General features: G+C 47.0%; 1 protein-coding gene and 1 long non-coding RNA gene across 2 annotated transcripts in view; one reads left to right on the top strand and one right to left on the bottom strand.

Annotated features, from left to right (window-relative positions):
• The window catches only part of SYN3 (synapsin III), a 310,184-nt gene that overhangs the window by 175,857 nt on the left and 109,496 nt on the right, over positions 1-24,831 (top strand). The gene's annotated exons all lie outside the window — the stretch shown is intronic.
• LOC109316603 lies at positions 13,866-22,992 on the bottom strand. The gene is made up of 2 exons (XR_002102882.1): positions 22,896-22,992; positions 13,866-14,526 (listed from the first exon to the last, which is right to left on the bottom strand). It is a non-coding gene; the product is annotated as an uncharacterized LOC109316603 (long non-coding RNA).

The raw sequence follows: 24,831 nt of genomic DNA, 5'->3' as shown, positions 1-24,831 counted from the left end.
GCAACACCAAAAAAGTAGCTTTCTCGTGCATGTGTGTGTGTGTGTGTGTAAAAGAAAGAGCTAAGTGTTTCGTGGTCCTGAAGCAGAGACTTTACCAACAGCGCCAAAAGCTTAGCTCTTGCTCTTGTATGTTTATTTATTTATTTAACGTCTAGAAAAGAAAGAGCTAAGTTTTTCACATGCCCAAAGCAGAGGCTTCAAGAACAACACCAAAAATCATGAGAGTTGGCCATACTGGCTCCCTGACCGGCTGCACCAGGGGATGAGGGGCCCCACACACTCTCCTGGGGTGTCAAATCCAAGGGGACCGCTCCATAGGGCCCCTCACATTTCAAAAGGAAACCTTCCTTCCCCCCACCAACAAGCTCTCATGGGGCTGTGGTGTGCGTCTGACACTGGAAGAGGGAGGAAAAAAGAAGACTTGAGACCATTAAAAAAAAACCCTAAGAAAAAAGCATCTTGTAATAGGAAACTCACAGGTTGATTCTTTTCTGCCTTCAGTCCCCATTGGAAAGGGATTGGAAGAAGAAGAATGACAAGTCCTGTTTGGGCTGTAAAGCAGGATTTGATGCTGTGGTTTTTAATCCTACCCCAAGCCCCCTTCCTCCTGCCCAACATTCACAGTCAGCAAGGAGTGATAAAACAAACTGTTAAAAGTGAGCTGGAAAAAACCCTCTCATATGTACCAGGCACTCCCAACACTTAATCTTGCTGTATATTTTAGTAGTGCATCTTTAGTGCAATTTAAAGAGAAGTCCTGTTTGTTTGTTTTCCCTTACCCCCTCCCACCCTTTTTTTCGGAAATGTAAATTTCTATCAGCTGCAGAAATGCAAATGTTAACAGCAGAGCTGGAGTTATGGGCAGGGAGACTGCCAGATGCAACATACAGACAGCCTTCTTATCCTGCAAAGGGGACTGAGGAGTGATTAATCTTAGTATCAAACCACAGTACATAATGTCAGAGTACTTTACAAGACTTAAGCATGTCTAGTTATACATTACTCCAGTATTAAAGGCCAGGGACCAGCTGTCCTAAATTTCTAAACAGCATGCTGAGTTTTCAAATCTACAGTTCTGCCATATCTGGGTTAAAAATTATCTGTCCACACCTTTTCCTTAGTGGTGCAGCCTGTAGAAAACCCCCAGTCCTCTGGAAGGATAGCCTTTGTTGGGATATCAACATTCAACAGGTATAGGCTCATGTGTTGAGAAGGGACAAAGGACAGTCTAGTGAATTAGGTTCAAGTCTGGCATTTGGGAAACCCTGCTCTGCTACAGACCATTTCTATGACTGCATAGCCTCTCTGTGCCCATAGCCCCATCTGGACAATGGGAATAATTGCACTGCCCTGCCACCCAGGAGGGTAGTGAGGATGATTGTCTTCAAGATTGCAGTGCTCAGGTAAAAATGGGGGTCATATATGTTTGTCACAGAGAGGTTAACGAGATAGTTTTAATGTCTAATTTTAAGTAATTTGGAGGCACACCCTCACAGTCAGAGCAACCCCATGCAAACAACTGGGGTTATATATTTGGACCTGTAGCCGAGTGCCTGTGACAAAAGCTAAATCCCAACAGCGAGAGCCTGATTTCAGTCTCTCTTGTGTAAAGCGAGACCAACTCCATTACAATCAGAAGTGGCACTTATGTACATGACATCAGAATCTGGCCCACTTGCTTTTTTATTGTTGTAAAATGTAGTCTGCAAATGACACATGGACAAGTATGTGTACTAGGAATTAGTAAGTATTAATATAGAGAAACTGTGGCACAAAAAGATGGAGTGGGTTGCTCAGGGTTACAGAGAGGCCAGCAGTGGGATTGCGATTAGAACCCAAGTCTTGCCACCCATCTAGTGCCCTATCCATTGAACTAGGATACCTTTGTGGGGTGAAATTATAGGGAAAAACCATATTCAGCTCTTCTACCTGAAGAGAACTTTAAGCCTTTTGTGACCATTAAAAAAAAAAAAAAAAGACCTTGACTCTGATGTGAGAAAATTAGAGTTCACATTTGGTTTGTCACCAAATAAAGAAGTTGCTCTTATTTCTGTCCTTCCCCAAGAATGTGATGGTGAACACAATTAAGGACCTCTTTTTCCTGACATGCAGCCACACCACTCCATTCTGTGGTCTTGTCAAAGCCCACAAGCTAAGCATGCCTGTGCTAGGTCAATAGATGGTGTGAAAATTCCAAGGGAAACCCATGTCTTGTAGGTGGTGTTGACTCAGTAGGCATCATTTCCTAAGACCGTCCTGACTTAATGTCTTAAAACAGTGCTAGGGGGCACTGTGCTGCAAGGTATAGGTTGAGTTTCATTTGGATGAGGAATAGAAAGCCAGGGTTCTGACTACTTGTGATAACTAAAGAATCCACAGTGCTTTTTGCAGGAGTCAGGTTGTTAATCCTAGTGCTCTGGTTAAATTCCAGCAAAGATAACTACATTTTGCCTCCATAAATTCCCACTGCAGTTTAAATTGGAAGCATTATTTTTCACTTTCCCTCTGCAAACCCTTCTACGTTGTGTGGCCAGTATGGAATGTCTGATGTGTTCCATCCCTGAGCTGGCTATGATGGATGATGCAGTCTCTGTTCATAGCCTGTAAAAGCACTTTGGGATTTTTCTTTAGCATGGAAGGTGTTATGTAAATGTAAGGTATGCTGCAAATGAACGAGAAAAATATCCTGTTTCCTTCTGATTACCTTGAAAAGCGAAACCTGAGGATACCCCTGAGCTAAAAGGAGTCTGCTTCTGAACTGACAAAAACAGCAGACTGTAAGTAGAACATTAGTACTAGTTTCATGAAACTACTGAAGCTGCTGGTCACCAAAAAGTGCCAGGAAGTGACAAAGGCACTTAGCTTACCAGTAAGCACCCAGAACATATCTTCAGCTGCTGCAAAGAGGTATAGCACCACTGAAGCTGATGGACTTAATTCTGCAAATCAATCCACTGGCAGCTTCCAAGAACAGCACAGGATCATGCAACTTTTTAAATATCTATTTTTATTCTAAATTTTCCACTGAAATTTGACTCAATACATGAACATGGACTCCTGCCAGTAACAACTGGCAAAAAAGCTTCCCTCCCTTGCTTTAATATCCCTTCTTGAGGTCTGTGGAGTTAGGCTAATTGCTGAAGATGGCCATTTCAGTACCAACTTCTGGCTTCTCTTCCTATTGCCAGGGGCAGAGTGCAAATACCTTTCTTTGCCACCTTCTGCCACTATTGTTTATGCTATACTGTAAAGAGTTCCTGCCCCACCATCTCACACTGCCAAGGAATAGGAAATCTCACAGGAACCATCTCGAGATGCATCAACCAGATGGATTGTATCACTATTTGTTTCTTGTTCATAAGGATCATTTTCTACACATTTTCAAAGGTTGCCCATTAGGAAGACTTATTGGTTTTCATATGCACATGTTTAGCTCTGGTTTATTTGTATGAAGAAAGGTTGAATAAAGTGCCTCTATTAATTCCTTCCTTATGTCAGTGAACTTCATATGTTACTTATAGTAAGTAAATAGTATCTTTGAAAGTAGTGTCTTTGATTCTCTATGTGCCCACCTAAACTCGAGCAATTGCTCCTGAGTGGCTCAGGCTCAGGTTTGGTCCTTCTCCGGGACTTGCATCCATCATGCACCACCTCCTAAGGGAAGCCCCCGATACTCGCCTGCCATGTCTTACTCTAAAGTTCAGATGCAAGAGGCTCCTGTCTGTCTTGGACTTGCTTGGAGGTGTCACATGAAGACGTCCTTGGAGCTCCACCTCCCCTACACCCCTTCGATATGCCAACCTGATGGTCTCCATATGCTTGATAACTGGAGTTCTCTCGGGCACGGGTATGTGCGTCATCACCCCAATCAGACTTCTAAAGGATTGTATTAAATGCAGTGTCTATGTGTACACTGATCACATGGCTGACCAATCTTCCTGTTGTACTCTGCCTGTAAAAGAATGTTACAAGGATACAGGACAACAATCTTCCTCCTTACAGCCGTATTCCTTGGGTCAGATGGGCAAGCCAGTCCACCCACTCTGGTCTTCTGTCCCAGAGTCCCTGAGGGCTCCTGGTTCCCCCAGTCCTGGGAGTAATATCCCTAAATGTGGCCTCAGTCTCTGGCCTCAGGAGTAGTACAAAATCACAAACAAAAGAAACAAAAAGAATCAGGGAGGTAGAAGTTTGTCCTCCCTATTCGCGTGTCCTTGTGTGTTGTTGCGACACTAGTCCCTCGGTGTCCTTTCCTCATACGGTGTTGGGCATCACTCCTCAAGGAGGCTGGCTCCTCTTCAGGACTCTACCCAGAGTCCCTGGCTTGAGGTGCCAGGTCTACCGGCTGGGAGCATACAGCTGCCTCCGGGCTGTTGCTCCCCTGCTTCTTCCCGGCAGCTGGCTTTTGTAGCTGACTACCAGTGCTTCTTGATGATATCATCTCCCCGCACTGCCCCCAGCCACACTGATTAGCAGCTGATGAATCGTGGGGGTGGCTCTGCCTGTGGTTCTCTGCTTCTTCCCACCGTGTCTGTGTCAGGTAAGTTTCCCTGGGTCACGGGGCTTTCCGGGCCATTTACCTGGGAATGCAAGGTTTTCCCCCTGCTGCTCTGCCCTTGGGGACAGGGTCTCCACTCCTTTCATCTTGTCTCCCTGTGACACTATATCTACATACAAAATTTTAATTTGATTTGGCTCTCTGAGGTTATAGAGCAGGGGTGGCCAATTATTTCAGGTAGAGAGTTGCTTATTGAGTTTTGGCAAGCCATTGAGGGCCACAAGACAGGCAGCCAGGAGCAGATAAATATTCATTTTCTAATTTTTTTAGGGGCCCCACAGGCTGGATAGAATGGCCTGGCGGGCCACATTTGGCCTACCCCTGTTATAGAGGACTCGCACACCCTTCCTGTCTGCAAGTCAGATGTAGATAAGACTCTAACCTGTCCTCAAGCTTCAGATTACACATGAACAATATAATAGTAATCAGCTCTGATATTTCTATAACGCATTGTGAAGGAGCCTGCTGTTCTTTACAGATTGTGTATGTGGGGAACACCTGATCTGAGGGTGAAATGCAGCCACTATGTCATACTAGCAATATTGCACAATAGGGACTGTAGGATTTAAAAAACCCACAACCTACTTTCCAGAACCACACATCCTAGCCTTTAAGGACCAAACCTCACTAACCTCATCACCATAAGCAAACTTCCTATGACCCAAACCACACCAAATGGATCTATACCATATCAGAACAAGAAATGTAAAACCATCTCTGCCAGTCCCACAATAGCCACACCCCACAACAGAACCATCACCATTCTTGGGTCTTATACCTGCACCTCCAGAAATGTAATACATCTCATCCAGTGCAACAAATGCACTGATGAAGAATATGTAGGAGAAACCAAACAACAACTGTGTACCAGAATGAACACACACCGAAAATCCATCAAAGACAAAAATATCCCATTACCTGTGGGTGCCCACTTCTCACAAGACAGTCACTCCCTCTCTGATTTCTCAATTCTTATCCTCAAAGGGAATTTACAAAACACCTTTCATAGATAAGCCCACGAACTTCACTTCATAAATCGACTGGATACAAAAAATCATGGACTTAATATAGACATTGGATTTATGACACATTACAACCTGCCTAACAGCTGGCATGCCAGGTAACCTGCCTCCAGCTGACCACTTGCATTCCTTCACACATGTCCCTCCCTTCCCCACCCCTATCTCCCCTCCTGTCTCTATCCATTGTCTTCCTAACTTCCATTCATTTGCATTTTCACAGACATCCTTGTTGTAAATTTGCTTCTTTTCTACCTTGGAGAACACATAACACCAGCAGTCTCCCTATGCCTGACGAAGGCTGTTTGTGCCCAAAAGTTTGCAAAGGACATTTTTCCAACTTTTTAGTTGGTCTAAGGAAAGATGCCACATCTACCCAAAAAACCTTGTTAACCTACTCAAGTCACACTGGCTATAATCTGCATCAGCTATGGGAAGCAATAAAGAAATGCCTTTTAACAGCCTTATAGTACTGAAATGGGGGCTCCATGCTGCACAGTGCTGAGCCCTTTGGCCATGATCCAGCAAACAGCTTAACTTTAAGCATGGGTGTTCTATTGAAATTAATAGAGAACTATTTGTATGTGTAATGGTAAGCATGCACTGAAGTAGATTGAGCTAGAATAAGGGCAGAGAGCTCTGTAAAAAATAAAAAGGGGAGGGGGCTGTGATAAGGTGTTCTGACAAAGGTTATGTGTGTGTGTGAAAAAGCTGGGGAGATAGAGAGGGAAAGGGGACATAGGGGATTGCTAAGCCCTACCTGTCGGTGCCTAAGTATAGGCAGTGTTGTTGAAAACTCATTTTTCTGAGCAATTAATTTACTCCATTTTTTGTGTATAAGAAGGATTTCCATTTCTCTTGCTTTGCTTTTATGCTGCTGGGGCCATTTCCAAACTGAAGTGTGGGGTTTTTTTTAAACAACTCTAAACTGCATCAATAGCTTTAAATGACTGAACAAAGAGATTTTGAATAGATGAAGTACTTCAAATGGTAATAAGAGCTAGAGTTCCCAGAGTGCTGGAGCCTGGCAGTAAGCAGAGGAGAGAGCAAGAGGGACTGAAAATCACTTTTCTGTTGTTTCTTTGTATGAGATTTCTGGCTTATGAAATGCACAGTAATTAAAATGACTGGAATGCTTTGCATTTTTAAGGGAGCTTTAAGGTGGCATTGAGTTGAGTGGCTCCTGATTGTACTTTAGGCTGGAAGTTTCTATCAGCATATCCCGATTGTCTGTCTGTGGGACTCCAGGGAAAGGCATAGGCATGGCATATGACTGCCTGCTCCCTTGGTTCAGCTGTATGGATGCCTCTTGGGTAAAATGTTCTATGGGTAGCCATCCTTGGCTGAAATGTAAATTGGAGGTCAGGTCCCCAGGCTGCATAATCATTACAGTTCTCATTGCTTTCTTTTCCTAAAGCAGGGATATTAACCTTGGTGTCCAGCCTTTATTTAAATTTGGCCAATTGTATTCATATGCTCTGACTCCTTACTAAAATATTATTTAGTTTTGCTGTCCTGTATTTGAGTGCTGGTCTTCCAATATCCCTCTTCACACCAGAGGTAGCTGCAGTGCAGCACTTGTCACTAGTTCCTTGTATCATTACCTAAGTCTGTTTGCAGTTTGCTCTTCAGCAAGCAGAGAACCCAGCCAGTGCTTTGCAGCCTGGCAAGGCTTCCAACTCACAGTGTGAGTTGGTTTGCTTCAGCATAAGTGAGAGACAGGTATTCAGCAGCCTCCCATGGTGCACCCCAACATTTTACCTTTCTTGTTCTCCAGTCTAATGAGAGGACAGGAGTTCTCCTTGTTCTCCTGTCTACTGAATGAGAGTCACAGGGGAGTTATGTAAGGAGGTGCCGCCCCCTACAATATCCCTGTAGAGATGGCTGCGTCTCTCTCAATGACCGAGAGCCAAGGAGCTCAGTTTAGGAAACAGCAAGGACAACGAATGAGGCCTGTCATCTAGGGATGAGAGCTGACTGGCCTGGAAGTGTTGAAGTAAGAAGACAGCAAAGGTCCTTCACACTCTCCCAGCAACTAGACTTCTGAGGGCTTTGGCTGAACCCATCCCGTTGGCATGAGCTCCTACTATCCCAGCCCACTGTCACTCTGCTCCATCATCCCTATGGGAGCTGCAGGGTAAAAATAATGAGTCATGCAGGGGACAGCCACATGTTTTCTCTCACACCACTGGCTCAATTATGCTGAGGATCCACCAAGCCAACACAGACGTTCTTCCCACTGGGGTAATAGGCCTAGCAGCTGCTAAGATTTGGCCCAGTGTTTGTCAGGCACTTTAGGATGAAAGGCAATTCTTAAATGTAGAATATTATCATAATAACCAAAGGCAGAAAAAGAGAAAATGACAAGAGATGTAGCCTACTGATGAGGCTCTGAGCTGTATTTGAAGTGATTTGCCTGCTGGTGAAAAGTGCCAGACTGAAGACATCACACACAGAAATCCTCCATTTACCCATCAAACAGTGAAGGACAGATCGCTTTTTCCTGTCCTACCATGGCTTCCAGAAGCCATCTTATGAGAAACAAACCTTCCCAAACCATCTAATATGTAGTTTCTCTGCTGAAACTGCAGACAAGTGTCATTTGTGGTTGTGTCGTTTTATGTTGTGAACATTCATCCATGAGAAAACAGATCGACTGAGGGCTTTACATAAAGCGCCATGAGTTAGAGCACCACCCCACCCCCAAACCAACAAATATTTTCCTGTTGTTGGGATTGAGCCTGCCTGCAGAAGCCCAGGAGCCTCCCTCCAGCCTCTCTCCCCTACCCCTGTCCCCTCCCAGCTCCATGGCTATCTACAGAAAGGGAAAGGGGATGGAGTAGAGGGAGCTGAGGCTGGGGTTTGGCCAGTCTTAGGTGGGTGTTGGGGGTGAGGTTGGAGGGGAGCTATGAGGTGGGGGAACTCCAATCCACCCACCCCCTCCTTCATCTCATTCCTGGCAAACCCCAGCCCTCCGTTCCCCCTCCCTCATTTTCCCTCCCTTCCTGCAGATAGCACTGGGTGTGGGCTATATCAGTCCAGCCCAGATCACTCAACAGATTAAGCCTAGGGAACACAAGTTCCTAAGGTGCTTGGAAGCAGAGCACCTTCATCTGATTCTTCTTTTGATTAGGGTTAATTTATCATGCAATCGGCCACTTTAAAAGGATTCTGTAGCCATGCATGGATGTCACTGTAACAAGTGAGCCTTCCCAGGACCAGTCCATATGTTGGCCCACCCAGTTGTTTAGAACAATCCACCCACCTGCTACACTTTGATCTTACCAATTAGAAGTAGTTGTTTATCAGGCAGGAGGCTGCCCATTTAATTGCCCTGATGCCAAAGGTGCATACACAGCTCTGAACCTTCTCTTATACCGTGCCCCATGCCTCAGAGCTGGCATCCATATCCACAAACTCCCCCAGCCCCTTAACTGGGCCACACTCAGTCTCACCCAGCCTAAACTTGGCCTCAGGCACTCTCAGACTCACCTGGGCCTCATACCACCCACACTGGGGCCTCAATTCCCACAGACTCTGGGCTCCTAGCCTCTCCTCAGTCTTGGGCTCCCTGCCCTACTCTGGACCTCCTGGGTCCCCCCATGCCCCCATACTGAGGCCTCATCCCACTCATTCATCCCACCCCACTTTGGACTCACGCTACTCTGTGATCCTGGGCCCTCTCTCAGGCCCCCTTTTCTAGCCTGAGCCCCACCTCAGGCCTTTCTCAATGAGCCTGGGCCCTGTGCTTTTTCTTCAGGGTGTGCTTACCTGTCCTTTCCCCTGCACAGGGTCACCCACAAGGTGGCAGGGGCTGAGGTTTTCTGGTGCCCCATACTCACTGGGGAGGCATAGGTGTGGCATTTCCTGAGGGCTGCCCTGCCATAAGCAGCCCCAGCACACCACCCTCCCCAGCAAGCTGTAGTTTTAGGTCATGCCTCAGGACCAGGGACCTCCTCCATCCCCATAGCACCTACCCTGAACCACCAGGTGTTCTAGGAGCAGCAGCCCCAACTGCCAGCTCACTACTGAGGGCCTGGGTTTATATGGAGGCTTCTCAGCCCTCATCCTCCAATCCAAGAACCCTCCTTCAGTCATGTGACTGGCTCATCAGGCTGTACTGCACCTACCTGCTGCTCCACAACCTGCTTAGACCCCTTAAAGTGACAGGTACAACCTATGCTCTGTCAGAGTCACGGCATGGCCGTAGAGCACTTTAAGGAGGCCAGTCACACAACAAACCTATCTTTGTTTTGCACCATGATTCACTTCACACAGGCCATCTAACAGATGTCAAAGTGGGTTTTCAAAAGGTAACTGCAACCCCTCTGTGTGCAAATCACAGTCACAATTGTAACGTCTTGCTAGTGGTTTTTAAACCCAAACTGTTTATTTTTATTCCAAAGGCAACACTAGACCTCATTGAATATAAGGGTAGCCCACTCCTGCACAGATCCATGATCCAAGCCAGCAATGGCTGGGAAATTTCCAGCATTTTTTATATTAAATTTTTAAGGCAACATGGTGTTTTTCCTCCTCTGGCAGTTTGATCACCGTTTTGGAATTTTGCTTCATAAATCTTTGAATACAGTATCAGACAAAAGATGAAGAGATGGTAGATACACAGCCTGGAGTAAGGATTGTGTCATTCTGTTATTATCTTGCTTTTCCTGTATTAAGAGTAATGAATTCATCAAAAGACCTTTTCCAGGGCTGCACTTCGGGTTCAACACCTACTGCATTAATGTCACAAGTGAAAAGAACAGTGCTTGATTTAGCACAGATGTGCGAAAATGGTGTTCTTTCCCCGCTAAAAAGAAAAAAGCCCCCTCCCTTTACCCACCACTACTTGAAGCAGAGGCACAAAGATCTCTCTGTCATAATTCCCTAAGCATTGATGAAGGAAGTTTGAGCAGAGGATGCAAAGGCACTGCAAGAAGTCACAGTAATTATAGAACCTTGCAGTTTATTTACCAAAATGTCTGTGATTTCCATTTTGCAGCAGGTGATCACAAATATTGTGCAAAGATAGTTAATCTGTAACTGAAGCATTGTAACAAATGCAAGGTTTCTCCAAGTAAAATCATGGAAAAGGAATGCAGCAAACTATTTCCCTCTTTACTGAATGAAAATACCTTTTACGGGTATTGCGAAAATAGGCCTGTGACTCCATACTTTATGAGCAGGACTTAAAAAAACAGCATCCCCATTAGCAGAGCTCAACTCCCCCTGCTTACTCTTAACAATTGTGGCACCAACCCATTTCTAAAGTGGTTCCTTAAGTTACAGAATAAGTGTTCCGGTGCCAGGACTGTATCTCATTTGACTGTACCCTGACCAGCACAGTGAGGGCCCTGCTCTGACTACAGTCAGTAGGAGCTAACCCAAAATAAATAATAATTATAATTATTAAGCCTAGTACTTAATGGCATGTCCCTTACAGCCATAGGATCCCCAGGGTCACAGCAGCCAACAATTCCACAAGACCAGACCTAAGGCACAGGAATTGTGGAGCACTGGCTTGAGAAGCAGCCAAGTAGGTGATGGCAGAACAGCATGGGTGAGGGAAAGCAGAAACAGTTATGCAGAGAGACACAGATGACCCACAGGCATATGTTTAGCAGCTGCAGCTGTCCCAGGCAAGCTATAGGGGAACCTGCAGCTGTATGCTGGCCATGCACAAAGAAGTGGCTTGCTGGCTAAGGAGAGAGACAGCAGGATGAAGAAGTTAGCCAAGGGTGGGGAAGCAGGATAGAGAAAAGATGGGCTGAGGAGCAGGAGCTACTGACCTGGCCAAAAAAGACAGCAGTCAGAAAAGAAAGATCTGCTTTACAATGTGAGCCCTGGACCTTCTCCATTCTGGAGCTAAGATGGGACATGCAGAACATTTGGGGTCAGCTTCCATTCCGTCTGTCAGTGAATTTTGGCACCTACATGCAATTCTATTTCACCCTGCTCAAGTCCCTGATAAACTTTTAATGCAGAAAGCCAGTGAGTCCTTCTCCTGCTTACTGCTTTCATGTGACTTGATACTAAGGGTGTGTTACAAAAGTGGATGCATTAATAGATTTCCATGGACTTGAACACCAAGAGAGATGCTACAAAATGAGAAGATTCACACTAATATTGTGGGAGTTGACTCTGCAAGGAGTTCTGCCATTCTACTGAAGACTGCAGAAGCATCCTAGTGTAATGGGACACACCTCAATACGCTTCCTTTCACCAAGCTTAAAGGCTCCCCTTCAAACAGGGGGAGCTTCCCTTCCCTGTTTGGTCCCACCTGCTCACTCCCTAGTTGCCTGGGGAGTCTCTTTTTATACCCTTCTGGGCCTGGACTGGCTCCACCTCTTCATTAGGACTTTTGTCAAACACAGGCAGCAATCACTCAGTTAGTGGCAGTTCCAGCTGCTCAGAGCACATGCCCAACACGCACAGCCCACCAAATAAATACTCAGCAAGCTTCCTCCCTAGCTTGCTCCTGTGGCCATCTGGCCAAGGGCAAGTCAAACATGGGGGTATCCAGACTCCAAGCTTTTGGGCTTGGGTCTGCCCATAGGATGCCCGCCAAAGGATTTGGAAGCATCTGGGCTAGGGACAGACATGACACATTTAGCAGTTTAAGTGATTAGAAACTGGTTTAAACCTGTAACAGAACAGATGTTCAGTGCACATAAACCAGTTTGAAAATGGCTGAAACCAGTTTGAGATGAACCTGGTTGAATATAGTATCAGATTTAACTGATTTGGGTCAAACTAGTTTATGCAGTGTCTGTCCCAGACCCCTTCCTGGTTTAACTTAAACCACAGTCCCACAGCATCCCAGATACTTTGCAGCATGGGTGGGGCTCTGCTCCAGAACAGGGCTGGCCCTGTCCCTCTGCTCCCTGGCTGGAGCTCCAGCAGAGACTGCAGGTACACCAGCATCTACCTGGCTTTCCCCTGTCTGCCCCCACCACTCCCTGCTCAAGAAGGGATTCCTCCCCTCCCCTCTTCCATAACACAGACCATAGCCAACATGTGATGTGCTAGCTAATGCTGAGAGATGTCTGTGTAAGGCAGACAGGACAAAGGCAGACAGAACAGTGTTTGCTTAGGGCTTTCTGGAGCTAAAAGAAGAGCTTGAGCTAATGAGAGAAGCTTCTGTTTTCTTGATGGGCTGATAAACACTGTAACTCCTTGCTGTGTAAGTAAATGCCATGTAACTCCCTGCTGACTATCAAAGGTCAGGAGCAACGAGGGGGGCAGAGGGAACCTCTCCCTAATCAGTGTGTCCTCCTGGGGCCTGGCCACTCCTTCCCCCCCACCCCAGCTCAGTATTGTGGAAGGGAAGGGAGGGCTGCTCTAGCTCCCCCCAGCTTCGACCCTGAGGCACTGCAGGCATGTGGCTGCATTTCTTCAGTCCAGAGGGGATGTCTGTGCACTTATAAACCAGTTCAGCCTAGCCAGGTTAGACTAACCTGCAAAGATTGAATCAATTCAGGCTTTTTGAATGTCTGTCCCTAGCCCTGAAGTCCTAGGGGTGGAGGATGTTTGCCAGTGGTAGGGCCACATTTGGTTTTTGAATGACTCACAGATTTGGAATTGATTTGGCTGATTTGATTTGGAACAAGAAAAATTTTCCTTAAAAGAAAAACAAGCAAGCAAAAACAAACACTCAGTAAACCAAACACAAACAGGCCTGGGTCACTTACCTTCCCAGAAAAGGATCTGGTGCCTGGTGTCTGGCTTCTCTTCCTCTTCCCCTTCCTCCTCTTGCTGCCAGCAAACTGCTTGCAACGGCTTTCCTGTTTGCTGCCTCTGTTCACTTGCATTGCCCAGTTTTATTCTCCCGTCTCTGCCATTACAATGAACTAATCCCTAGTTATTGGTTATCCCTTTTCCAGTGTAGCTCAGTTGAAACGGGCCATTTTCAGGAAAGTCTTACAAGACAGGAACATCCCTTGTTTCAAAAATTCATTCTGCAAAAGGAAGCAGGTTCCCCAAAGAGATATGCTCTCCCAGTACTTCTCCTGGATCAGTGAAGGGCAGGAAGAGAGAAGAGGAATTTTATTTTTATTTGTGCTTGGTTTCTAACTCATGGCCAAATATCCCCAAACTCTGTATCATAAAATGTCACATACCATAACAGCTTTGACCAGCAGGAGCTAATATAACATTGACTTTTAGTGCTGTAAATGGATGCACCACAAATGAGTAGCTTGAGTGATAAAGCAAAATTGTATGGGTAGAGAAATTCTGCCCCCTTCCATCTAAACTCTGGAGAGACAGAATCTAAGCAGTCTACTGGGTAAAAATTTTTTTGCCTTATTCACCTGGACTGTCCCCATATAAATCAGTGAAGCAGCTCAAGGAAGTCAGGATTTTGCCCTGAAAAAAATGCCTCAGACAGAGGCCCACTGCTTTCATTAAATTTGCACCTGGAAAGAGGCCAGGGGTGGGGGGGAGCAGGCCCTGTAAAAGTATTTATTCCATCTGTCCCTTCAGGGAAACAGTAGGTCAGCCTTTAAAATCCTTTCAGCTGTGTGTTAGAAGAAGTTCTCAGAGGATTCCCTCAATCAGATTTTACAGAAGATAGGCTGCCTGCTTGCCTGCCATTCACTCTATGCTTTATTTCTGAAGGCCATATGCTCTGGTCACATGAAGATTTACATCCTGAGTTTACTGGTTTCTGAGAATCCAGACAAATCATTTAACCAAACGTTATGTGTGATAACTGATGTCCCACACAGACCTGCTTTCTAAAGATTGCTTATTTGGTGCACAAACCCTTTAAGGCCTTGTCAGCCCTTTTCGGGGGGCTGGCAGATTGTTACCATACGTGAGATGCGTCCCCAACTGTGCTTGGGTGTAATGTTCATGTTATCATAGAGGCTGAGCTTTGAATGATGTCCTGTCTTTCCTGTTTTTGATCAGAAAGTTGCTGCTGTATCAGGAATCCCAGGCCACATTGTTCTGCAATTACAAAAGAGGAAAATGACAGCATATGAGAGGGAAATTCCTTTTGACTAGCCATGTGCATATTAAGATATAGTGGGAGGGAATATGGGCCATAGAAACCTTGTGGGAGCAGAATGAGTGGGAGGTTAGCAAAAGACCTTTTTCTTTCTTGGGATGATGTTCCTCAGAGACTTCAGCATTCCAGTTCTCAGAGCTAATTTTAGTTGTTTGTGACTTCTATTCTTTACATGCCCCTCTCTCCCCTGTCTCTCTCACACACATTGAGTCCCATGAACTGGAGGGATGCTCTCTGTGGGTAAGTAGTTGACATTCAAACCTGTAGTTTCTAAATTACCAGACCAGACATCACAAATGAAGTGGGAGGTATGACTTGTTTCCTTCCATATAAGGGAGATATATTTATATGACAAGTCTTTAGCATGCCAAAGTCCAGTCTTTTTTAAGTCCATGATGGGGAATGCTTTATTCCTTAATGCACTGTCACGGGAATGCATAGGTCAGGACACCACTTCAAATCTGACCCAGTGTGGTAAACACCATAGAAATTAACATCAGATGGATGTTTGGTTTCCTGTACAAAATGCAACAGAGTTACTATGCTTATATATTTGTATAGCAGTAGTACATAGAAGCTCTTCACAAGTACATCCCAAAGGGACAGTCACTGCCAAAAAGCTTATAGTACAAATTGTGCATGGTTCAAAATTAACCTAGTTGAAAATAAACCTCTGACGCCAGGGGTGGATGAGCTGATGTTATAAGCACAAAGTTCATTGAAATGTGAAGCCTTGCCCCCCATCCCACCCCCAACTATTCTATGCTCATGCACTGATGTCCAACCAATGTTTTAACCAGGGGTGCTCATAAAAATTTGCCTCTTAACCCATGGCCAACACTACATACCAGGATAAGTAAGACTGCAAACAGAAGAGGTGAAGGTTTGAGGAAGACTATTCCTACATAAACAAAACCACTTTTTGAGTTGGCACCTTCATTTAATGGTGCAATGGAATCTTTCCACACATTCATGGCAGGAGGCATGATTTGGAGATCAGGGATCACATCCCAATCACACCCTTTCTACTTGCCAATTTTCCCCTGCACCAGCAAGTTGAAAGACAGGTAGGTGTCTTAGCTGCTTGAGAGGCTGACAATAAGTTGATTGTCGGCCTTTGATTGGTTCAAGACCCCTGGCTGTCCTTGCACTGGAGCCAACAATCAGCTGATTGTCACCCGAGACCTGGGGCTGTTCCATCTCAGTGCCACCCCCCATCCTGATGCAGACACTGAAAATCAGCTGATTGTCAGCATTGGGGTGGGGGGTACTACATGTTCAATTTATGATGCTGTACAAATGAGTCACAAAGATATTCAACAATTAATACATAAATGCATCGTAAGTGTAATTAATTTGTGCCTAAAAAACAGAAGCAGGATTGGGATTGTCCCTTCTTCTAGATCTGTATGTGGATCTTCCCATCCCTGTTGCCATCCCTGTCTCCAATCCAGGACCATACAGAGGATCAAGTGCAGGCCCAAAACTCATGCTAGGGAAGAGGGAAGAAATGGGATGCTCATATCTCCTCTATCAGCCCTACACAGAATTCTCAGGGCCAAGGGCTGCTTGCTAAGAACGCTTATATTTTCTCCAGAGCTCTCCAACCTCACCTCTGCAGACAGAAGAGTCCTTGGTAGCAAAGTTCTAATGTAGTCATGTTGTCAAAGACTGGGATGGAGTCCGCCAGGGTTCAGAGACAGTATGGAGTCACAGAGCTTCTCTGTGTGTGGCTTTGGCCTCCCCTAGAACCCATGGGATCTGCGGTGGAGTATAGGAAGATCCTCCAGGCTTGAGGGTAGGTTTCATAGCTTATTCTACTTTGGGGGAATAATTTGGGGGGAACTTCTCCCCTGTCCATATGCTTTTATAACAACTCCCATTCAGATAGCCATAATATCTGTGAATTCTCTACTCCATGGAAAAGCATCACAAGTGGTATAGAAGACTTGGCTGAAAACACTCTGTTCCAGATTTTGAATAGGAACAAAATCCTTCCTGTTATGGGGACTTCCATTCTTGTCTGAGCCAGTTACGAATTCCTCAGAGGTTGAGCTGACTAAGGAAACTGGAATTTGGGGAGTTTTTTGGCATAGTCCCAAACCAAATCCCACTATGATTGTCCAAGAATGCGGTTTCTCTGACCCATGAATGTGAGTCTTGGAACAACTGCAAAGCTGTACTGAGATCATTGCCATTCATGCTGACTGTACTCCTCATGTCTGTCTGCCTGATTTACCTGTGGTGTTTTGCCTTATGATTAAACTGTAAGCATTTGGGGGCAGAGGACTTTCTTTTTGTTTTGTGCTTGTGCTGTGCCTTGCCCAGTAGGCTTCTGGTGTGTGTCTGAGGCTCCTAAGTGCTACAGCAATATACATTCAAAATAATGAATGTGCTTCCTAGTTCTCTGCTCACCACTTTCTCAATGCATTGACCTTGTTTAACATATGGAAGATTATGAAATAGCATTCCACATGACATATCCAAGTTGATAGAGCAGTAGCTGTTCTATTTCAGTAAGAAAATGGTCAGCAGAAAGAAGGGCTGAGAAGAAAATTTGGACCTGTCCTGCCACAACTGGGCTGTAGAGAAGCAGCAAGTGGCCGTGGAGAGGCTGAGGCGAAGGCTAAGAAAATGAGAACTAGCTAAATGACCAGCCACCTGACTTGTGCTAGTGAAACCAGGACAAAACCTCATTTTCACCAGAACAGGCAAAGACATTGTCCCTCAAACCCAGGGCATCCAGCCACCCTAACCATGGGGCCCATCAGCTGCTACCCAGTTGTCCAAGCTTATGTTATTGTGGCCCTTTCACAACCATCTGTCACTCCTTTTATGGCCATGGGGTACACCAGTTGTCACCTCTTCCTGTCACCTATGCACAGGCTGATTTAAGCACAGCTCATTGAGCGGAGTTCTGGATAAGTTTCTCAGCATGTTCTTTTTTACCTTCCAGCTCTGCAGTTTCTTTTATGAGCATTTACAGACTTGCACCCCTAAAAGCAAAGTGAGTGTATGACCAAGAGCCTTTCTAGGAGTAATTTGTGTCTCTGTGACCCATTTTCTCCTGTCTGAGGAAGATGGATGTAATCCAACTAGCCAAACTAAATGCTCCAGCTTGATGAAGGCATGCCAGTTTCTAGAACCAGTGGCTCGCAAGTGAGATGACCATTTTTGCATCCAACTGCTTTTGACTGTCCAACCCAAATGACCATATGCCCACTTAGAGCTGGGTTGATATAACGCAGCACCCAAACTCATACCTCTCGAGGTGTAGCAAGGTACCTGTACTGCTCTGCCATCTGGTGAGGCTTGCTGAAGGTACCACTGAAATGAAAGTCTCCAGAACAGCTAACTCCTTCAGCGTTCTCCTAGCTGTCCTTTGGTGCAGGCAGGGGCAGGTCAGTGTGGGGAAAGAAGAGCATCTCTGTTACATTATACTCCATTGTGCTTATCTGGCAGATGATCCCACCTGCTACACTTTTAAACAAACCATAGGCTGCTCTATCTTCTGCTAAGATTAAAGCAAAGGCTAAGGCAGGGCTTTTGCAATGCCCCCATCCCTCTGACTGCACTCAGCAAAAACTGAGCAGAGCACAGAACTTGGCCCCAATTCAGCAGGCTCATGAATTAATTTCTCTTGTTTTATAGTTTGAAATAATCTTCCCTTTTTGCCTAAAAAGGAAGCATACAGATAACATCTGAGTTCTCTGCACCATGCACTTGTTCTTCCTTCTGTCCTGAACCAGCTTCTCAGACTGCCATAATCTTCTTCCAGTTGCCCTCACATTATACACAGGGTGGCAGTTAAGAAAGGTGTGGTGTCTGGCCTAATACCAGTCCCCAAAGTAAGGCTCCTTGAACAGAACAGCAATGGTTTTTTTTTTTTAATTGAATGGGTGTCTGACAACGCCCCATTAAGCCCTCCACCCCCAAACATCTGTTTTGTTAAAGGGTGGGGAAAGCAACCTCTCAGACATGCTGATTGAGGGTGGAGCTGTTTGAAGGAGAGGAAAGCAGTGATTTCACTTTACATTAGGTAACAGCAGCGCAGGGTGTGTGTCACTATGAAAAACAAGACCCTGGGTGGGGGCAGAGGTTCTTTGCAACATCTTTCACATGGAGCCTTCCCCTTTGCGGGTACAAAGCCAGAATCGGCCACTCCAGCTGAAAGACTGAAGATGTGGCAGCCTGGTTTCTCTCAGCTCTCACTTGAGGGAGGAAAAGTAGTGTTGCCAAATTCCCACAATTAGAGACGTGATTGAAACAAAATGCCAGAGCCAGCTCACCCCACACTTTAGAGACTGAGTGGAACATCCCTAAACTGCAGGGCTCCAGCTTCACTGCATAAAACAGTCCTGAGTAGGAACACCAGTCCTCTGAATCTTAAAGAAACATTCAGCTCTGACTCCAGATGGAAAAAAATAACAATAATTGGGCTCTTCTCAACACAAACTGCCTGCTAGGATCTTCCTCTCTCGTTGCAACATTCCTGGGCTGGGTGGGGACCATTGTCTTGAAGAAGCAGCCAAGGCATTGTTAGACACACTTGAGGGTTTCCGTTGGTATTGTTAGACATTACCTTTCCCAAGGCTTAAACACTCTTAAAACAGGTTTGTCCAAACATTAAGGCAGGAAAAGACAACCTAAGGGTCCTCTGAGCATCTCAAAGTTACGCCTCTTTGGGAGAAGATGATCTCTAGCTGATGTTAGGCAGCTCATGTTGGAGTAACATCAGTGTGTTCCACAGGGCCAATGCTGCTAATTTGCAGGCTTCCAGTATCCCAGGATACACCACTCTCAGCTCTACCACTCCTGACAGATGATCTAAGGAAGCTGCTGCGAAAGTATGGGTGGGGTGGGTGAATGGTAAGCCATTTGTACAGCCTGAGAACTAGGCAGATTTGGCAGCTTCTAGCCACATCTTTGCTCACCAACCCTCTAGTGGCAAGTCAGAGCTATATATGTTAGAGAGGTATTAACCCTTAATGTGTGGCTGCTTACAGTACTTGCTAGCTGTAATACCACCCATGGGTGACCGGTGCCACCTTAGTCAGGTGGGGCACGTGCCCCCACTGCGAACAGTCTCACCAACTGGTGGGGGTCCCTCCACAGCTGATCTCACCACCGATTGGGGGGAGGGGGGTGGCTCATGGCTGATCCTGCAGTGGCTGATCGCTGTGGCCGATAGCTGCAGCCACTTCTGGGCATGGCTGTGGCCACTTCTGGGAGTGGCTGTAGTGATCAGCTGGCGCTTGCAGAGGGGGCACTGGCGCTTCTGCCTGCCTCCCCTGCCCATTGCCTAAGCAGCGAGCTCGGCCAGTCAAGAGGGTGCACCAGCACTCTCACATGCACCCCCTACATGTTGCCACTGCTACCACCTAACAGCCCTTAGAGTTAGCACATGCAAATTGTAACATGTAACGACAATCCTAGTTAAAAAGAAGCTTAGGTGAAATAGTTTCATAGTTGGTTGGTTGGACCTGAGCAGATCATCAAGTCCAAACCGCTGCCATGGCAGGAAAGAGTACTGGGGTCAAACAATTATCTAGCCTCCTTTTGAAGACCCCCAAGGTAGGACCGAGCACCACTTCCCTTGGAAGTTGGTTCCAGATCCCAGCCACCCTGACTGTGAAGCAGTGCCTCCTGATGTCTAGCCTGAACCTACTCTCAATCAACTTGTGGCCGTTATTTCTAGTTACTCTGGGTAGTGCCTGGGGGAACAGGGCCTCTCCCATTCTCTGCTGGTCCCCCCAGTAAGTTTATAGGCAGCCACCAGATCCCCTCTCAGCCTTCTCTTGTGGAGGCTGAACAGGTTCAGATCCCGTGGCCTCCCCTTATAGGGCCTGCTCTGCTGCCTGCTGGCCATGTGAGTGGCCCTCCTTTGGACCGTCTCAATGCTGGCCACATCCCTCCTGAAGTGTTGCCCCCAGAACTGGATGCAGTACTCCAACTGCGGCCTGACCAATGTCACAGAGAGGGGGAGGATCACCTCCCTGGACCTGCTCATGATGTATCTGTGGCTGCATGACAAGGTGCAGTTAGCCTTACCACCTCACATTGGTGGCCCATGTTCATCTTGGAATCAATAATGACTCCAAGATCCCTTTCTGCCTCTGTCCTGACGAGAAGGGAGTTCCCCAGCCTATCGGTGTGCTGCTGGTTCTTTGTCCCTAGGTGCAGTGCCCTGCACTTGTCAGTATTGAATCCTATCCTATTCTCATCCACCCACCCCTGTAACCTGTCCAGAGCTAGTTGTAGCCTGTCCCTCCCTTCTAGCATGCCCACCTCTCCCCACATCTTAGTGTCATCCGCAAATTTGAACAAAGTGCTTTTCACCGCCTCATTCAAGTTGTTGACAAAGATGTTGAACAGTGTGGGCCCAAGGACTAAGCCCTGGGGGACTCCACTGCCCACATCCCTGCAGGTCAAAAATGACCCGTCCACCACCACTCTCTGGGTGTGGTCCTCTAGGCAATTTGCATCCCATCTGACTGTGTAGGCATCAGTGCCACAGTTGCCTAGTTTTTTTGAATGGGTGAGAGACAGTGTCAAAGGCCTTCCTAAAGTCCAGAAAGACTATGTCCACCATGATACCTGCATCCAAGGATTTTGTGACCTGATCATAAAAGGCAACCCAGTTGGTCTGACAGGACCTGCCCCTAATGAACCAATGTTGGTTGCCCCAAGCATAATCTCTCCTGCTTGTCCGTCACAGATGTGCTCCTGGATAATTTTCTCAAAAAGCTTCTCTAGGACTGAGGTAAGACTAATGGGCCTATAGTTACCTGCGTCCTCCTTCCTCCCTTCTTTTAAAATGGGGACCACATTGGCCTTTTTCCAGTCTTCTGGCACCTGGCTAGAGCACCACGAGTGTGCTGGGGTGTCCTGCAGTGACCCCTGCCAATTCCCTGGGGTGGAGATCATCTGGACCTGATGATTTAAACACATCCAGCCCCACCAGAAGTTCCCTAACTAGGTCTTCCCTGACCCTAGGCCTGGCAGTGCCTCTCCTGAGACTGTCTGGAGTCCCAGTGGGGGAGATGTCCTGGTCCCTGCTCAGAAAAATGGAGGCAAAGAATTTATTAAAGAGGTCAGATTTTTCATCTGGTTTAGCCACCAGATTGCCAAGCTTGTCCTGCAGGGACCCAGTGTAACCCAGTGCCTTCTTTTTACTCCCTATGTATTTAAAAAAGGACTTCTTGTTATCTTTGATCCTGGTCACTAGTCCTAGTTCTGTCTCCACCTTAGCCTTCCTAACAGTTCCCCTACAGTCTCAAGCAATGGAGGTATAATCTTCCTTGGTGATAGCCCCTCCCTTCCACCGGGTGTACACCTCCTTTTTAGCTTTCAGACATTCCTGAATGCCTTTGGTGAGCCATGGGGGCTTTTGAGCACTCTTGCCCACCTTAATTTGTGTTGGGACTGTCACCCTTTGAGCACGGAGGATCATCTCCTTAAGGAACGACCACTCGTTCTGGACTCCCATCTCCCCTACCCTCCGGGACCTCAGTGCCTCTCCTACTAATCTCCTTAACTCATTGAAATTGGCCCTCTTGAAGTCAAGGGCTACTGCCTTGCTACTGGCCTTTGATACCCTGCTCTGGATAGTGAATTCCAGTAGGTGATGATCACTGTCACCCAAGTGGTCAAGAACCCACAGTCCCATCACCAGGTCATCGCCTGTGGCCAGGACCAGGTCCAGCAAGGCATTTCCCCTGGTGGGACTGTGCACTTCCTGGGTTAGGTGGAGGTCCTGTATCTCAGCTGGGAACCTACAGACCTGGATGACTGCACCTCCCAGCAGATGTCCGCGGTAGTTTAAGTCACCCATGATGACAACATCCCTTGACTTAACTGCCTCCATGAGCTGACCTGAGAATTCCTGGTCCAGCAATTCCCACTGGTTGGGTGGTCTGTAGTAGACACCCACCATTAAGTCCCTTTCCCCACAACCCCCTTGTATTTTTACCCAGAGCACTTCAGTGTGCCCCTCCACTGACCCCGTCTTATTTGTTGAGGACGTTTATTGCTCTTTGACATAGAACGCCACACCCCCGCCTTTTCTCCCCATTCTATCCTACCTGTACAGTCTGTAGCCCCTAATGTTTACCACCCAATCATGGGTTGAATCCCACTAGGTTTCAGTGAGCCCTACTATGTCTGGGTTTGTGCTAGCTAGCAGGAAGGCAAGTTCCTCCTGCTTGTTCCCCATACTACGAGCATTAGCGTAGAAGCATTTAAGGCCTCCTATGAGTGCTTGCTCCACCCGCTTGATGCTAGGACTATCCAGACCCCTGTCACTTACCTAGGTAGTTCTTGTGCTCATCACCTGTCTTGGCTGGGAAGTGTCCTCATGTCCCCCCTGTGGCACCATCCCCTGGTGAGGCTAGTTTAAAGTGCGCCGTATGAGATCAGCCAACCTGGAAGAGAAGACATGCTTGCCTTTAGGGGAGAGATGAAGCCCATCCCACCCAAGCATGCCCCCTAGCTCAGCTGAACAGTTTACAAGTGGTATCAAAGCCCTGGAGTCCAGCAGAGGATTTATGATCTCATCGCCTACACTTGCTACTCCCTCTTTCCCTGAAATACACCATATCCCTTGCAAGTTATTTCTGCATGTGATACAGTTAGCAGCAAAGCACAAAGAATGCCACAAGACAGGAACCTGTAATCACTAAAGATAAACTGTGTAGCCCCAAGGCACTTATCAGTGACTTCCTGCCCATGGGACTAACTTTGCTATAGGCAGTTTGCTATGGGTCCTTACTCATCACAAGAACAAACTCCCTCTAAATCAGGGGTAAGCAATTATTTCGGCTGGTGGGTTGCTTACCGAGTTTTGGCAAGCTGCCAAGTGCCACATAGGTAGCCCTGCCTCTTGATAGGTGCCCCGCCCCCTGGTTGCCATCTTGTGACCAGAAGTCCCGCCCCCTAACCCCTGAGCTTTGCCACTAGAAGTCCCTTCCCTTGCTCCTGGAAGTACTTCTTTCAGCAAGCGATTTTGCCATCTTGGGACCAGAAAAATATCAAATTATGTTTTAAAAAGCAAACATCTACAACATTCATTAATTTGATTTCAAAAAATATTTTTGTCCTGATTTACATGTGTTTGTGTGGTGTACATAGAGGTGATTGCACAATAGCTTAAAATAAACTCTTACTCTTGTATGTTGTGGGAGTTGGATTCATAGAGAGCTAGGTATAGGTTTGTGGGGGGCTGTGGGTATGTGGGTATATGAGGTGTGGGGGAAGGTGTGGGCATGTGGGAGGGTTGTGGGGGAATGGGTGTGGGGAGTGTGTGTGGGAACATGTGGGTGTGTGTATGTGCCGGTATGTGGGGTGTAGATAGGTATGGGGTTTGTGCAGGACTGTGTATGAGGGAGTGTCAGTGTGGGGGTCTGCATGGATGGCAGTGCAAGTGTGGATGTTGGTGAATGTGTATGGTGGGGTGTGCATGTGGGAATCACCCTATGAACACACACATATTCACACACACCATCTCACTCTGGGGTACTAGTGTGGGCTCCATGCTTCCGCAGCCTGGTGATGCAGCTGAGAGCCATGTGCTGCTGAAGTGGCCAGCAGGCTGGTAGAAAAGCAGGAAAATGGCAGCTACAGATAGCTGGGAGTGGCAGTGAGTGAGTGCGTGGGAGCCCAGCAACAACTGGGCAGGAGCACGGGGCCCATGCTGGTGTACCAGGGCCAGTGCCAGTGGGGCCTAGGTCAGAGCAGCAGGAGCACGGGACCCCTGCCCCACCTCCAGCACAGCTGGTGCCAGACCCTGCATTCCTGCTGCTCCACTCGGGTCTGTATGGGTACTGGTCCCAGGACACTGGCGTGGGCCCTGTGCTCCTGCCTAGCTGTTGCTGCATTCGCATGAACCCTCTCATTGCCACTCCCCCCTGCCTGTAGCTGCCATTTCCCTGCTTTCCTGCCCACTGCTAGCCACTCCAGCACCACGTGGTTCCCAGCTGCATGGCCATGACTGCCAGACTCCGCAGTACCTAGCCCAGCCCCGAGGACTGCGGCGATCACCCATGGTCCTCCCCTGCCTCCCCTCCCACCCCCCACATTCATAGAATCATAGAAGTAGGGTTGGAAAGGACTTTGTAGATCCTCAAGTCCGACCCCCGACCTGAGCAGGAGAAAACTGGGCTCAGATGACTCCCGCCAGGTAGGCATCAAGCCTCTTCTTAAAGACCCCCAGGGTAGGAGCCAGCACCACTTCCCTTGGAAGTTGG

Source organism: Crocodylus porosus, unplaced genomic scaffold, assembly GCF_001723895.1.
Source record: "Crocodylus porosus isolate Cpor-Errol unplaced genomic scaffold, CroPor_comp1, whole genome shotgun sequence".
In the NCBI taxonomy this organism is placed as follows: domain Eukaryota; kingdom Metazoa; phylum Chordata; order Crocodylia; family Crocodylidae; genus Crocodylus; species Crocodylus porosus.
Note: the sequence above shows the minus strand (reverse complement) of the source record. Positions and strands in the feature narration are given on the sequence as shown.